Source organism: Aquarana catesbeiana, linkage group LG02 (genome assembly GCF_042186555.1).
Source record: "Aquarana catesbeiana isolate 2022-GZ linkage group LG02, ASM4218655v1, whole genome shotgun sequence".
Classification (NCBI taxonomy): domain Eukaryota; kingdom Metazoa; phylum Chordata; class Amphibia; order Anura; family Ranidae; genus Aquarana; species Aquarana catesbeiana.
Genome location: NC_133325.1, coordinates 225,793,543 through 225,809,007, shown reverse-complemented (window position 1 = coordinate 225,809,007; position 15,465 = coordinate 225,793,543).

Sequence of the window (15,465 nt, the reverse complement as noted above, 5' to 3'; positions counted from 1 at the left end):
GCGAGGCAGACCCCAGATATTGCATGAAGGGACCCCAGTGCAAATCTACCAGGATCTCTCCGGTATTACTCTTCAACACAGACGAGACCTGAGACCCCTGCTAGAAACCCTGAGGGACAGACAAATACTGTATAAGTGGAAGTTTCCCTTCTGCCTCTCTGCCTCCACACACGGCTGCACAGCGATCCTCAAAGTCCCAGAAGACCTTCCTCACTTCTGTGCCACCCTTGGCATCCCCTTGATACCAGTACCGAACTGGTACGCAGCTTTTCGCCCCGCACAGGGATGCCCAGAGAAGACCCTATGGAGACGCAAGCGCCTCGGCTCAACCGGAGACGTTCACCCTCCGCTCACAGGAGCACCATTGCACACCGCTCATACCACCGTACCAACAGCCCAGACGCCTCCCCTAGATCTCGGGGAACGCGCAGGGGCCGTAACCGGCATGTCTAGAGCGGCCTTGTCCGCCTTAATGTCAGTAAAGGCCAACCACAATACCCGAGGCTTTCGACACGATGCAAAGTTTGAATTCCTACTGACTTTCATTGTTCGTTTTATCTTTTTTTTTCTTTTACTTTTTACTCCTTTTTTCCTTTTTTTTGGCGAAACCATCTCAGAAGGTTACACTGGATCGATAGCAGAGCAAGCCAGCCGGATACACCGGATGGTAGGCTATCTCCCCCTCAACTCAGCGCCAAAGAGATGCTACTGCACGACCGCCCTCGGATCTAGCTCAGCGACCGCCCACAACAACTGTCCTTGGTCCGGTGGGTAGATGTCACTGCTAACTATCGCGAGACTTCAGCCGGACACCCGAGCCCACGACTACGACACCCACACTGCCTTGCGAAGATGCACCACGCCCATACTCCAACGTGCTCACGCAAGATCTCCTGCTGTACGCATGCTCGCCTACCTGACAAGCCACCAACACCGATCAGAAATGGCACTTCATCCCTGGCTGCTGCACACTTGGCAACTGACAACCTCAGCAACGACCTGCATGGAGACCTCAGTACCACAGCGGCCTACAATAAGATACTCTCCTACCCATTGCCACGGTGGCGCATCACAACGACACTCCTGCATTCCACCTGCACATCCACAATCTGTGGATCCCACCAAGAGGCAATACCCATCACCTTCGCATACTGGAGTATGAACTAACTGGTACATCCACCTTATGGTCTATTGTATACGGTGCAACGACTTCACCGTTCTCTCATAATTTTTTTTTTTTTTTTGATTAAGAGAGACTACTGAGGGTGGTGCTCTCAATATGGCCAATATCCACCTTCTAAGGTTTCGGATGCCTCCTTTTACTTAATTTATGCCCCTTTCAGAGGCATTTGGTTATGAACCAGTTGTGCAAGCCCTTGGGAGAGGTAACTTCCAGTCGCCAACCTAGGCCTCAACGGCCTTCGCCACTACATCACTCCCTTAAAGGAGTGGACTGAGGCGCTGCTCGACTTGACGTCCGCCGCCTCTCTTCGGCTCTGCCCCAACCCCAATATCTGCCACACCTGGCGCTGGAGGTTACCTTGCCCACAGGTCTCTCTTTGTTTCACAGTTTCACTGTTTGTATGTTTAGATAAGCTGCCTAATCTTAAACCCTTTATGCGCCAAGGTTAATCACCGTTCCTAACATGCTACCCCATAATATGTACCTACCATTCTTGTTCAACCCGTCTATCAACCACACCTCAGTAATTGGCTGCAGAATTTCCTGTGGTGGAGGGCTTCGTCCTCATCCTCATTACACATCACCCTCACTTTCTCCATCGCCTGGCTGCGGTCAACCCCCACTCGGGCCTGCGCTGGGCCTACGTCTCCCCCACGGGATACGTCTCCTCACGCAGGACCGACACTCAACCGATCCATAATTTTAGAGGCACGTGGACACTCCGTTCCACACCTCTTCGGTACCCCCCCACCTAACCCGCGTCTACCCCGCAAATTAGCTTTTCTCATCAGACATTCTCCACCAGACGTCCCCTACTACTTACCAACCCTATCCCCCTCCCCCCCTCCCCACGACGGCGGCCATGACAAACTATACCTCTACGCAGGGAGCCACGCCACAGCTATCAAACTCCCTCAAACTATACTCAATTAACATAAGAGGGCTTAATACCCCTGAAAAAAGATCCCAACTACTAGCATCCCTCAAACAATCCAAAGCACACGTAGTGTTAATTCAGGAAACACACTTTCGCACAGATTCCATTCCTAAATTTCACAGCCGCTACTTCCCCACGATAATTAACGCCTCCAACGTAGAGTCGAAATCTAAAGGGGTCACAACACTCATCTCCAATCAATGTCCATTCTTGATCACAGATACGCTAAAGGACCCAAACGGAAGATACCTTTTCATAAAAGGCACTCTCCACCAGCTACCCTACACTATCGCTAACATTTACGCGCCAAACTCGGGCCAGGTCTCCTTTTTCAAAACAACCTTGCAATTGTTGACTAGTTTCCAAGTCGGTACACTTATTATCGGCGGGGATTTCAATGTCCCACTGAACCCATCTCTAGACACCTCCAACGGGTCATCATTCCTCACCCATAGGGCCTTAAGGGCAATTAAATTACAACTCAGTAATTTACTCCTCCATGACACGTGGCGTACACTGCACCCCAAGGAAAGGGATTACTCGTGCTACTCACCGTCACATGACAAGTATTCCAGACTGGACCACTTCTTCCTATCTCAAAACGACTTGACCAACCTCACGAAAGCGACCATTGAACCGTCCATACTGTCAGACCACAACCCTATCTCCATGACCTTACTGTTACCGACCAAGAACACGAAAACGTGCATTTGGCGTCTTGATAGTTCCCTACTAACGGATGAACTTAACATAAATAGACTATCCAAATGCCTGACTGACTTTTTTGCCAATAACGACACTCCTGACGTTACGCCGCTGACCACCTGGAACGCGCATAAATGTGTCATTAGGGGTGAACTCCTCTCTATCGCCGCTAACCGCAACAAACTCAACCGCACACGCATAGCCGAGCTAACTGCACGCGTACACACGCTCGAACAGGCACACAAAGCCTCCGTCGCTTCTGCTTTACTAACCGATTTAACAAGAGCGAGGGAGGAACTTTTAGAGGTACTTAACAAATCGCTGAAACGCAAATTCATGCTGACACAAAAACTATATTATGAATTTGGGAACAAATCCAGCAAACTATTAGCAAGGGCACTTCACTCTAAAAAGGCCTCCCATACTATTCATAAAATTTCTGACTCAAATGGGGCATCGTTCTCTAAAAACGAAGATATCTCGACACAATTTGTTCAATACTTCACCAAATTGTACAATTTGTCCCCGCCACAACACGCTGACGACTCACTTAATTGGAAAACCGCCCTCCTAAATTTCCTTCAACAATATGGACTGCAACCACTATCCACTGAGGACGCTCAATCGCTAGACACCCCAATTTCAACAGATGAACTCCTTCTAGCACTACGACAAATGAAGACAGGCAAAAGCCCTGGCCCTGACGGCTTCTCGACCTGTTATTATAAGGCCTTCCCTTCCACCCTCCTTACACACCTAACGAAAGCCCTCAACGCTCTCTCCCCTTCAACACACGCGCACACTGAAATGCTCGCAGCCCACATTACGCTCATCCCCAAAAAAGACAAAGACCCCACGCAAGTGACCAACTACCGCCCCATCTCTCTGCTTAACGTAGACCTCAAGCTATACGCGAAAGCATTAGCTAACCGACTCTTACCTTTCATACCATCTCTAATTTCACTAGAACAGGTTGGCTTTGTCCCCGGCCGTGAGGCCAGGGACAACACTACTAAAGCATTGAACATACACCACTGGCTCACAAGAACATCCACCAAAGGGTTTTTTCTTTCGTTGGATGCAGAGAAGGCGTTCGACAGGGTGGCTTGGGACTACATGGAGGCCACCCTTCTGGCGATAGGGTTGCCCCCGCGCATGCTCACAATGATCATGGCCCTCTATGCCTCCCCAACTGCCAGATTACGAATTAACGGCACACTGTCGGACGCCTTCTCTGTTTCCAATGGAACCCGTCAAGGGTGTCCATTGTCACCACTCATATTCATACTAACCCTTGAACCCATGCTCCGCAAATTGAGAGATAACCCCACCATCAGAGGTGTCGACATGCACCATAAGTCCTACAAATTAGCCGCATATGTGGACGATATACTACTATTCCTGACTGACCCCATCACAACCATCCCCAATCTTCTAGCTGATTTCGAATTCTTCAAAACTCTCTCTAACCTGAGAATCAATTTCAACAAATCCAAAGCCCTCAACATTACTCTACCCCCTGACACGGTAAACCTCTGCAAACTTAACTTCCCCTTCAGCTGGGAACCCTCGGCCATCTCTTACCTCGGAATCAAAATCACCCCAGACCTAAAAAATCTATATACCAGTAACTTTGCACCCTTGATGCTGTCCATCCAAGAGGATCTTCAGAAGTGGCATCTGGGATCCTTCTCTTGGCTGGGCAGGATCGCCATACTAAAGATGAATGTCCTGCCCAGAATCCTGTACCTCCTTCAAGCCATACCAATAAAGCTGCCCCCCGCACTCTTTTTATCCTATAAACGCATTTGCAGGTCCTTCATATGGGCATCGAAACAACCAAGACTTAGCTGGGACAGATTAGTCCTTCCCAAACAATTAGGAGGCCTGGGACTTCCGGATCTACGCAACTACCATTGGGCCTGCCACTTGACCAGATTGGTGGACTGGCACAAACACCGGACGGCCAAAGACTGGGTGGAATTAGAAGACTCATTTGCGAGCCTCCCGATTGTGAACTCTCCCTGGGTCGATAGCAGACACATACCAGAAGCCTTCTCCTCTCACCCCTTCATTGGCGCCACCCTCGCAATTTTCAAAAGGGCTTGCAATACACTCAACATGCTTCCAACACCGGGTCCCATGACCCCACTAACTAACAACCCAGAATTCCCCCCGGGTCTAATACATACAGACCCTGCCCATGACTCGGTCACCACACCAGTAAGAGCTCATAGCTGCTTTCGCAATGGCTCACTACTCACTCACACGGAACTTGGATCGACACTTTCGGGCTTTCACTTACCTTTTTTTAAGTACCTACAATTGAGACATTTTTTTCAGACACATAGCAGGGACTCCCCTTACAGCAGAGACCTAACCCCACTGGAACTATCTTGCCTAGACACCGAACCCCAGGGTCACCTCATTTCCACCACCTACTCTCTCCTGTTCTCACAGCACGTAGTCAAAAATGACAAACTGGTTCGGCAATGGGAATCGGACCTCTCGCTGGATCTATCCCCGCAGGAATGGGATTCCATCTTTACCCTCATGCATAAGGGATCTATCAATGTCTTAACTCAAGAAAACCGATATAAAGTATTCTCTAAATGGTACAGAACACCCGACAGAGTACACCATTTTCACCCATCCATCCCCCCAACCTGTTGGAGGTGCGGTTCTGCCAAAGGCACCTTATTGCACATTTGGTGGAACTGCAGCCTCATCCAACCATTCTGGCAGGCAATACACCAGCTAATTACCCAAATAACCACTTTTCCACCGGCATTCACCCCTGAAAGATACCTACTCCATCACACTCCTGTCGCCCCAGGCACCTACAAAAAATCACTTACCATACACTTAGTCAATGCAGAGAATCTATGCGTCCCCGCTTTCTGGAGGAACACGGCACCCCCATCGGTTCAAGACTGGATCCGGAGGGTCGACAAAATAGCAGAAATGGAGAATCTTATCTGTCAAGCCAACGACAACCCTACCAAATTTAACACCACCTGGGCGAGCTGGCTACACTTCCGCCAATCATCCTCGACAACCTCCCAACCTATCACTCTCCCACACACCATGATCTGAACACATCTTGCAGAATAACCTTAACTCCCCGACTTGGCCTGGCTGCCTTACCCCCTGGTCCTTCCCACACCCCTCTCCCGTCTCAGTCGAGACCCTACCCCCACCCCTCTCACAGACAACATGGACAATTATCCACTTGCGCATACTCTCTCATCTTACATCCCTGTGACACAAGGGTACGACTACCCCAGCCAATCTATACTGCACAACACTCGGCTGTAGAGAGCCAGGTCATTCAGTGGCACCGCTTCATAATCCACATTACTCATTAGTCTTTGGTGCCACTGACATAACAACTTAAGCTCCCGACCCATTCACAGAAATGATCCCCTTTCGGGGGTGAATGGACTCGGGGTTTCTTCACTTGCCATATCCGGACGTGACCGTGGACTCTACGCAGACCCACACCCCCAGCAGCAATATCTTATCACAAGTTTACTGCTTTCAGTACGGGAATTCTAATTGTTGACTGTTGTTTTTTAGAACGTTATCTTTTTGCTTTACAGTGGCTTACATATTGCCCGTCTGTGAATGTGCTACTTTGAACACTGCTTATACGCTATGAGTTTGTATACACACAGACTGAGATGTATGTTACATATACTTTGTAAACCTGTAAAACTCAATGAACTTTATTGAAGAAATTTTTGGCCATGGGATCTAATGTAAGGCACCTCAAATCCCCTATAGTGGCTGTCAAAAAGGCCCAAATATGGGGGTCGCTGGTAAGGTCCGGGAACTTTTTGGACTTAGGTTTGAATTTCTTGCTAGATTTAGGCAATGAAGAAGTTGGTGTGTGTGTAGTATCGATAGTGGATGTTAAGGACTCAAACTTCTCATTTTCTTCTAGCAGAAGAGTAAGATCTCTGAAGGCCCTGAATTCATCCATGGTGAAGTGTTTGATACTTTCAGAGAGTTCCTTGTCACGTTTAGAACGTATGTGTTGATCATCAAAAATAAATGTATAAGTTAACTTTCTACAAAAAAGATAAAGATCTTTAATAGTGTCATACTTATCCATCTGGGGTGTAGGACAAAAGCTCAATCCAAATCTCAGGAGATCAAAATCTGCTTGAGAAAAGGAGTAAGGGGTAAGATTGATAATATCTAGTTCTACGTGGGAGGGGGCAGGGTCAGGGATGAGGGAAAATTTGTAGAAGGTGATAATAAAGAAGTTACATGGGCATCCAATGTGCTTTGTTTCGTGGGAATCAGTGCAGGTGCTGTTGTACTTGGTAGGAGTGGTGTCGTGTTAGTGGCAGAACATGTAGTTACGTTTGGAAGGTTAGGGCCGTTGATAGGAGTGGGGTTGACATTGGGTCCAGATGTATTCTGTAACATAGTGAGTGCCTGTGTCGCTAAATGGCCCAAGTGCGTGGTTGTGTGAGTGCCACCCATGGCACCCACATTCAAGCCCAAAGGCGGGCATTGGGGGTGTGTTTTAGACATTGGTGGGTGATGTTTAGTGGTATCGTCAGGTCATTTTTTAGGGTGCGGGGTGTAGGGTTGATTCCCCATCAAGCCTCTTTTACGTGGGCCAGAATTGGAATTGGGATGTGTGTTGGTAGATTGTGAAAAGGGCCGTGTGGAAGAAGAAGCAAAGGAGGAATCGGATTCGGTATCCTCCTCCCTAGAAGAGTAGCTCGAACCATTGTTACTAGGTTTGGGGCCTTGTCTAGTTCTTTTATTCTGTGGCATCAAGTGCCAATGGTATGCATACCCCTCCACAAAGGCCGTCTTGTCTCTGAACATTTTAGTTTGTTTTTTAGATATAATGTCCTTGTTCAATCCGTTTAGATATTCCTTCAGTTCCGTTCAGATATTCCTTCAGTTCCTGCCATTTCTTATCAAATTGTGCATGACTTTTGACAGAGTCTTGTTGTACCTGTAGAGAGATAAGTTCCTGATCTAGGGCCACTAGGTCTGTTCTATATTGGGCAACTAGAAGCTTAATCAGTTCAATGCTACATTTGGTAAGTTCTTGTTCCCAAACAAGTTTAAGTTCAGGTGTCACATTTTTGAAGGAAGGGAACAGTTGTATTCTCAGCCCAGTTGGGCAAATATTATCAAGTATATACTGTTGAAAAAATTCAATATGCCAGTATAAATTTGACTTCTTTTTAAGGAGTCTTCTGGCTTTCACAAGATATTGATTGAGTGCCAGATCGTCTCTAGTAGAGGTAATACAATTATTGTGCAGTTCATTCATATACCCAGACCAGGCATCTCCTACAAAGTCAATTTTAACCTTATTGGGTAGGATATAACCTGACAGAATACAATTAGCAAGAAAAGCACTGCAGGTTAAAAAGCAAGTAGGTAAATTTGTTACAGAAAATCCCAATGTCACACTGAACACCGCAAGCACAGTGCAATGATGTAGAATTAACTCAAATTCGATAATATAAAGAAGGAACCATCATGAAAAAACAAGTGTGTGCTTCCACCCAATCAATACTAAAGCAAAAAACGGAATACCAAATCTCACCACAGGATGGACTGTGGAGATTTCATAGGTAAGGCAGTGCCAACGTCCTAAATCTACAAATTCTCAAAGAAGCAAAGGAAGTGGAAAAATTGACTTTGTAGGCACCAATCATAAAATTGAATATACATATTTTATTATTCAAAAAGTATAAGAAACCAAAAACACAGACATATTAAAACATTGCAATAAATTGCAGAGCAATAGCTGGTACTCTCTCAAACATAGGTCATAGCCTACAGAGGGGTTTCCCTTTAAAAAGGGGGAGACAAGGCCCTCTGTTCAACATATGAGACATCAAACTAGTACAGCTCTACATGTTTCGCAATTGAATGCTTCTTCAGGAGCCCGTTTGAGTCACCTGTAATAGGGAAAGAGAGAGAGAAGACAGACAACAAAATAATGCATATTGTTAATATTTACTTTAAACCTTGTTAGTGACGCGTCTCAATCAGTATTCGTAAGCACCATGAAGAAGCCAACCAGTGGACCTAGCAACCAGCAAGCAAAAGGTGACAAAAGCTCACATGCGGGGACGTGTCTGGTAATGGAGCCGTAAAAGGTATAAGCACCGGGGAGGCGGCAGAATGAAAAGTCCCGGCTACCCAAAAAGAGTTATATAGAGCCATATAAAGCTTAAAAGGTGGTAAAATTATGGAAACACTCCATGTGTGGGGAGAAAAAAAGGAAAGGAGAAAAAGAGAAAAAGGGGGGGGGGAAGGGGGATAGAAGAAAAGAAAAGGTGAACAGACAATAGATAAAATAGAAAGACTAATAATGATGCATGGGCAGGTGCAATTAAGCCTACCTCAAAAAGAAATTAAATCTGCAAGTAGCTGGGAAATGTATAGTGCCATAATCGGCTTCACGATAGCCAAGCTGAATTGGATGAACAATAACGCTGATTCTAAAGAGTATAAACACATAAATAGTAAAACAGAGTTTGGTATATCTGTATGTATATAAGAACACATATGTATAGAAAAGAGGGGTAGTAGTAGGAAACTATTCCAAGAGATACCTGACTGTCAGAGCGTTAAGGTAATATAGATCAAACCATATATATGTGTATAACAAAGTCTCACCTTGTGAGAGGTAGTGTAAGCTGAACAAATCTTGTGAAAAAGGTCACAAGTTATTCCCTTACAAACCCACCAGCAAGAGGAATGCAGCAGGTAGGGCTATACTGGGATTTTAAAAGTACCAATATAAGCAGCTTAGCAGCAGCCAAACGACAGCCATCTATAAAGGAAGAAACATAACTAAGTATAACCAGTCAACCTCAATGCAAGGAGTGTAAACACCAAGATTAGGTATGCCATAACTTGAGGTAAAGCCATAGGAAAATCTTACCAGACAACATGCGGTAGTATGGATGATGCCCAGAAACCAGAGCACCATCTGAAAAAATGGCTTGGTAGTAGGCTAGACTACTAGCCTTAAATACACGCCCCAATCAGGTGTGCATCTGGTGCAACACCTGACTCGGCCAGGCAGGGCTGCACACGCATCCACAGCGAGCCGCGCTTGCGCAGTGCAGAAACCCGACTGCCATAGACACGGACGTGTGGGGGGAGGGCAGTCCTAGAGGTAACAGGACTGGGAGCTCCCTCCAGTGGCTCCTCCTCAGTACCAGCGCTAAAAGGAGCTGTATAAGGCAGATAAAAAACCTAGAGATGGTATACCAGATGGCGAGGAGGTCCCAGACACACACATTTGGGTCTGATTGATCAGGACACGCATGCCTATTTGGACAATAAATTCCCTCGTACGGCTATGTTTTATGCGTTACCAAAGATTCATAAGAACTTAGAGGCCCCTCCTGGTCGGCCCATAGTTTCCGTGATAGGCTCACTGACTGAAAATGCGGGTAAATTTGTTGACTTTTTTCTGACTCCCCACGTTCTACATTTGCCCTCCCACGTCCGGGATACTTTAGACCTCCTTAAACACATTGAGGGGGTTGCGGTCCCTCCCGACACCCTGCTTGTGACCCTGGATGTGGAGGCTCTGTACTCCAGTATCCCTCACGAGCAGGGTGTTGGGATGGTTCGCTCCTTCCTCATGGAGGAAGACCATCACCTATGGCCCTTCAACGAGTTTCTATTGAGATTACTATTTTTTATTTTGACACATAATTGTTTTACCTTCGACGGTTCCCACTACCTCCAGGTACAGGGAGTGGCCATGGGCACATGCTGTGCCCCGGTATACGCCAACCTGTACCTGGGGGGGTGGGAACGTGATATCTTCTCAAATGAACAATTTAGCAACTACACTAATGAGGTGTGGTTGTGGCTAAGATATATCGACGATGTCTTTATTATCTGGGTTGGCTCTCAGCAAGCATTATCTTCTTTTGTTAACCATCTGAACAGCAACACCTATAATTTGAAGTTTACAGTCAACAGCGACATACACAAAATCTCTTTTCTCGACCTTGTAATTTATAAAGATCTTAACGATTGTTTGGCCACTACACTCTACCGTAAGGAAACAGCGGGTAATACGATCCTGCATGCTTCCAGTGCTCACCCCTCCACATTGGTCCGAAGTATCCCCTATATCCAGCTTAGAAGGAACTGTACTGTTGACAGCGACTTCAAACACCATGCGGACCTACTTAGGGAACGACTTCTACAACGTGGATATTCCAAGTCACTTCTTCGTAAAGCTTTTAATAAAGCCTGTGACCAACCTAGAAGTACACTGTTCTACAAGAATAAAACTAAGTTAGAAGAGCACTCAACGGTCAAATTTATCACACATTACTCATATCAACAGTACCAATTGCACAATGTATTGCAGCAACACTGGCATATCCTCTATGAGGACCCTATTCTGAGCAAATACGTCAGCGACCACCCAGAGATTGTGTTTAAAAGAGCATCTTCCCTACGTGACAAGTTGTCCAAAAGTCATTTTGTCCCCCTACAGGATCACACTATCAACCAAGTGGGCATGCATATCTGTGGTCATTGCTCCTTTTGTCCTTGGGTCTCCACTGGTCGGAGATTCCAATTACCCAATGGCGAAGTTGTTTTACCCACATTTTTGGGCTGACTGTAATACTCAGGGGGTTGTCTATCTGATGACTTGCAAATGTGGGGTCTTTTATGTTGGCAAGACCATCCGCCAATTCTGGCAAAGGATACGTGACCACGTTTACTACTCAGCTAATGGGACGATGCTCAGCCCCATTACCAGACATCTTGATCTCTGTCACAGATTTAACACTTCTGTTGCGACTTTCACTGCTTTGGCAGTGATCCCACAGGACCCAAGAGTTGGTGACTGGGATAGGAGGATACTTCAACATGAGGCAAATGGATTGAACGTTTGAATGCCAGACACTGGCCAGGTATCAATGAAGTACAATCTTACAAATCATTCCTTTAATAACGACCCCTGTCGGTTCTTAAAAGGAAAAATCTTTGATTTACTACAGTAAGCATATACTACCAATATACATTATCAGTCCACTTTGCCTCTCTTCAGGTTGGTGATCCATCTGTCCCTTCCCCTGCTTTTGGGGTCCCTACTATGTAGGTACTATCAAACATACTTTGATTGATGTAATTTTTGTTATCCAGATGTCCTCTTCACTCATACTGCCTTGTAATGTCAGGAAATTCCAACTCTAGTCACATTGTATTTCGCAAAATGTTTGTAGATTTGTGTATATATTTATTGTTGATTTGCTTTATTATTTTTTACATACTATGAAAGAGGAGATTTCATCTTCTTTTTTCAGATTTCTTACTGTGTAAGAAATCGACTGGCCCTGTGTCTCGGGCTTGCAATGAGGACCCAGTGGTTGCCAGCCTCTGGACCCTGCCGATTTGCTGGTGTACTCAACCACATGTGCGGCCAGGTAGCCACATTCTGCCCTGTTCAGGAGATGGATTTTGCGGCACTTGGTTCAGGCCTGTGTCTCTCCCCCTATGTGTGCGTCTGGGACCTCCTCGCCGTCTGGTATGCCATCTCTAGGTTTTTTATCTGCCTTATACAGCGCCTTTTAGCGCTGGTACTGAGGAGGAGCCACTGGAGGGAGCTCCCAGTCCTGTTACCTCTAGGACTGCGCTCCCCCCACATGTCCGTGTCTATGGCAGTCGGGTTTCTGCACTGCGTAAGCGTGGCCTGCTGTGGATGCGCGCGCAGCCCTGCCTGGCCGAGTCAGGTGTTGCACTAGATGCACACCTGATTGGCGCGTGTATTTAAGGCTAGTAGTCTAGCCTACTACCACGCCATTTTTTCAGATGGTGCTCTGGTTTCTGGGCGTCATCCATACTACCGCATGTTGTCTGGTAAGATTTTCCTATGGCTTTACCTCAAGTTATGGCATACCTAATCTTGGTGTTTACACTCCTTGCATTGGGGTTGACTGGTTATACTTAGTTATGTTTCTTCCTTTATAGATGGCTTTCATTTGGCTGCTACTAAGCTGCTTATATTGGTACTTTTAAAATCCCAGTATAGCCCTACCTGCTGCGTTCCTCTTGCTGGTGGGTTTGTAAGGGAATAACTTGTGACTTTTTTCACAAGATTCGTTCGGCTTACACTACCTCTCACAAGGTGAGACTTTGTTATACACATATATATGGTTTGATCTATATTACCTTAACGCTCTGACAGTCAGGTATCTCTTGGAATAGTTTCCTACTACTACCCCTCTTATCTATACATATGTGTTCTTATATACATACAGATATACCAAACTCTGTTTTACTATTTATGTGTTTATACTCTTTAGAATCAGCGTTGTTGTTCATCCAACTCAGCTTGGCTATCTGGAAGCCGATTATGGCACTATACATTTCCCAGCTACTTACAGATTTAATTTCTTTTTGAGGTAGGCTTAATTGCACCTGCCCATGCATAATTATTAGTCTTTCTATTTTATCTATTGTCTGTTCACCTTTTCTTTTCTTCTTTCCCTCTTTGCCTCCCCCCCCCGCCCCCCCGCCCCCCCCCTCTCCCCTTACCCCCTTTTCTCTTTTTCTCCTTTCCTTTTTTTCTCCCCAAACATGGAGTGTTTCCATAATTTTACCACCTTTTAAGCTTTATATGGCTCTAAATAACTCTTTTTGGGTAGCCGGGACTTTTCATTCTGCCGCCTCCCCGGTGCTTACACCTTTTACGGCTCCATTACCAGACACGTCCCCGCATGTGAGCTTTTGTCACCTTTTGCTTGCTGGTTGCTAGGTCCACTGGTTGGCTTCTTCGTGGTGCTTACGAATACTGATTGAGACACGTCACTAACAAGGTTTAAAGTAAATATTAACACTATGCATTATTTTGTTGTCTGTCTTCTCTCTCTCTTTCCCTATTACAGGTGACTCAAACGGGCTCCTGAAGAAGCATTCAATTGTGAAACATGTAGAGCTGTACTAGTTTGATGTCTCATATGTTGAACAGAGGGCCTTGTCTCCCCCTTTTTAAAGGGAAACCCCTCTGTAGGTTATGACCTATGTTTGAGAGAGTACCAGCTATTGCTCTGCAATTTATTGCAATGTTTTAATATGTCTGTGTTTTTGGTTTCTTGTACTTTTTGTATAATAAAGTATGTATATTCAATTTTATGATTGGTGCCTACAAAGTCCATTTTTCCACTTCCTTTGCTTCTTTGAGAATTTGTAGATTTAGGACGTTGGCACTGCCTTACCTATGAAATCTCCACAGTCCATCCTGTGGTGAGATTTGGTATTCCGTTTTTTGCTTTAGTATTGATTGGGTGGAAGCACACGCTTGTTTTTTCATGATGGTTCCTTCTTTATATTGTCGAATTTGAGTTAATTCTACATCATTGCACTGTGCTTGCAGTGTTCAGTGTGACATTGGAATTTTCTGTAACAAATTTATCTACTTGCTTTTTAACCTGCAGTGCTTTTCTTGCTAATTGTATTCTGTCAGGTTATATCCTACTCAATAAGGTTAAAATTGACTTTGTAGGAGATGCCTGGTCTGGGTATATGAATGAACTGCACAATAATTGTATTACCTCTACTAGAGACGATCTGGCACTCAATCAATATCATGTGAAAGCCAGAAGACTCCTTAAAAAGAAGTCAAATTTATACTGGCATATTGAATTTTTTCAACAGTATATACTTGATAATATTTGCCCAACTGGGCTGAGAATACAACTGTTCCCTTCCTTCAAAAATGTGACACCTGAACTTAAACTTGTTTGGGAACAAGAACTTACCAAATGTAGCATTGAACTGATTAAGCTTCTAGTTGCCCAATATAGAACAGACCTAGCGGCCCTAGATCAGGAACTTATCTCTCTACAGGTACAACAAGACTCTGTCAAAAGTCATGCACAATTTGATAAGAAATGGCAGGAACTGAAGGAATATCTGAACGGAACTGGAGGAATATCTGAACGGATTGAACAAGGACATTATATCTAAAAAACAAACTAAAATGTTCAGAGACAAGACGGCCTTTGTGGAGGGGTATGCATACCATTGGCACTTGATGCCACAGAATAAAAGAACTAGACAAGGCCCCAAACCTAGTAACAATGGTTCGAGCTACTCTTCTAGGGAGGAGGATACCGAATCCGATTCCTCCTTTGCTTCTTCTTCCACACGGCCCTTTTCACAATCTACCAACACACATCCCAATTCCAATTCTGGCCCACGTAAAAGAGGCTTGATGGGGAATCAACCCTACACCCCGCACCCTAAAAAACGACCTGACGATACCACTAAACATCACCCACCAATGTCTAAAACACACCCCCAATGCCCGCCTTTGGGCTCAAATGTGGGTGCCATGGGTGGCACTCACACAACCACGCACTTGGGCCATTTAGCGACACAGGCACTCACTATGTTACAGAATACATCTGGACCCAATGTCAACCCCACTCATAGGTGTGCGCAGCCAATTTCATTAGGGTGTGCACCCTAAAGCTCAAACACACACATGCATGTGTGTGTGTCTACATATATATGACCCCGGCAAATTGATCTCTCTGCTGCCACAGTGAAAGAGAAGAGCATAGACACTTCTCTTATGGCAGAGCCAGTAAGAGGTAGATCTTCCACA